Genomic DNA, 2,125 nt, shown 5'->3' with positions numbered 1-2,125 from the left:
GGACAGCTCCGTCACCTCTTTTACGACGCTGGTTTTTTTCCCTTGCGTTTTTCTCTTCTTCCCACGTTCTCTCTCTTCACTGCCTTCGTCCCCGCTCTATTTCACTTCAGCTTTTCACTCTTGCTTCCAATGAGGACGGAGCTGAAAGGGCGCTATAGAGGATCGCTGTGGAGAGCTGCTGCTGTGCTTTGACATCTGAGCTCTGTGGAAAACGATCTCAATACAATTCTGAAAAACGCGACTCCCCGAACGCCAGCCGAACAAGTCTCCACAGCCGAAGCGCTGTGTCTCTTTTCAGCTGGCGATAAACCTTTCCTCGATCCTTTGCGGACTTGTAAAACTGTTCATGATCAGAATAAAAAACGCTCACGCTAATACACAAGCACCCGTGTCTCGCCAAAGCTGACAAATAAACAGACGGACAAGCCGCACTGCACGTGTGAACAGGGGAATGAGCGAGCGAGCGGGGATAGGGCGCCTCCTGCGCTTAAAAGCTTACAGCACCTGGTATTCCCAGGCGGTCTCCCATCCAAGTACTAACCAGGCCCATCCCTGTTTAGTTTCAGAGATCAGACGAGATCGGGCACATTCAGGGTGGTGTGGCCACAAGCGAAAGCTATGGTGCCTGACTCGCTACTTGAAGCTGTGTGTGGCTGGGGCTCCGTGCCCCCCGAGCGGGACTGAAGGATCGTTCGTGTGCAACTCTTTGGAAAGGAGCTGCTTTCCAAATCACATTGCATACCTGGATGTTGGCGAATGTGCTCCCTTGTGTTGGCTTGTCCCGCACTGGAGGAGAACAAGGCAAGTCTTCACAAGACAAAAACCTCCAGTGCACAGCACTCAAAACATTTCTGGGCTGTCGCGTGTTTATTTCAGCACATAAAGCACACCAGTCCAACATGTCGGCCGGGCGCTCTGCGCCTCCGCCCTCTTGTGGCCTTGCGGCGTCAGAGCAAGAGGCTCCTTCTCGCTGCCTTTCCGCTGTGTTGCAGAGCCCCGAGAGGGAACCTGGAGCGCACACTTTGTGGGGGGCAGGGGACCGCGTTCGCGCTCTCTTGCGCGAGTACTAAATCTCACGGCGCCAGCCAGCGGCCAGGGGACAAATACAATATCGCGGGACAGGGGGGCCTCGTCATTGATTGTTACATATGAGACGGGGATTAGGAGGAGACCCCGACTGATTGGTAAAGGGGAACACTAACACCAGAGTGACACCCCCGGCGGCTCTTTTTGAGAGACGCCCTGGGATTTCTTAATGGCCAAGGAGGGTCGCCATCAGGATGCTGGGGCATAAGAAAGCCACACAAACCGCAGGGTGAGCGCTCCCTACTGGTCCCAGTCACACCTCTTGCAGGAGCAGCAGCAACCTGAGCTTTTCCGGGGGGAATCTCCCATCCGGGTGCCGGCTAGGCTCACACCTGCTGGGCTGCCGTGGGTGAGCCCAGTCGAGAGTCGCAGGGTGAGATCTAGTCACAGGGGAGAAACGATACAAGCGAAGGATTACTCGGCTCCCAGCACTTGAAAAGACCGACAAATGACTCGTTCCCGCCGGAGCTGAATGTACCTGCATGTGTCGTGTCGTCTTCTTCCCCCGCCACGCTGTGTTTGCTTTATTGTCTTTGAAGCCGGCCCCCAGGACGAGACGGGCTGTTCCTGTGCCCCAATTAACACTTTACAGGTGCCATTCCCCGACATTGTGGCCATTGTCGGTGGTCACACGCGATAAGATAAGGTGGAGGAGAGTGGGGCATGCCCAGCGCCAGACATTCGAAGAGGGGGCTGTGCGAGGTGAGGTGAGGTGTGACACGCCGGAGCCCTGACGCCGCTAATGCGGAGCACTTGTTGAACTGGCATTGAAAGGACGTGTGCACACGGAGCGAGCCTTCCCTGCGGCGGAGCGTGTTGTGTGCGCTGCAGTGGTGCCGAGAGAACAGCACAGAAGGCAGCAGGCTCTGGAGAGCGGGTAAGAGACGGAGCCTTGTGGGCAGGCGAGCAGGCCCATTTTTTGGAAATTGCTGAAAAGGCTCCAGTGTTTGTTCGGTGCGTGGCAGGCGCACGATGCGAGCCTGCGTAGCGATTTGTGGGTCTGGTGTTATGCAAATGAGGCCGAATTGCATCCCGGGAC

At 56.2% G+C, this 2,125-nt stretch overlaps 1 non-coding gene across 1 annotated transcript; it reads right to left on the bottom strand.

Annotated features, from left to right (window-relative positions):
* Positions 1–492: 492 nt before the first annotated feature.
* LOC148637513 (5S ribosomal RNA) lies at positions 493–611 on the bottom strand. Its single transcript, XR_015931344.1, has one exon. It is a non-coding gene; the product is annotated as a 5S ribosomal RNA (ribosomal RNA).
* Between the last annotated feature and the right edge of the window lie 1,514 nt (positions 612–2,125).

The sequence above is a fragment of the Lepisosteus platostomus genome, unplaced genomic scaffold, assembly GCF_059453375.1.
Source record: "Lepisosteus platostomus isolate fLepPlt1 unplaced genomic scaffold, fLepPlt1.hap1 Scaffold_118_H1, whole genome shotgun sequence".
Classification (NCBI taxonomy): Eukaryota; Metazoa; Chordata; class Actinopteri; order Semionotiformes; family Lepisosteidae; genus Lepisosteus; species Lepisosteus platostomus.
The sequence above is the reverse complement of the archived record's forward strand: the minus strand, read 5'-3'. Positions and strand labels throughout refer to the sequence as shown.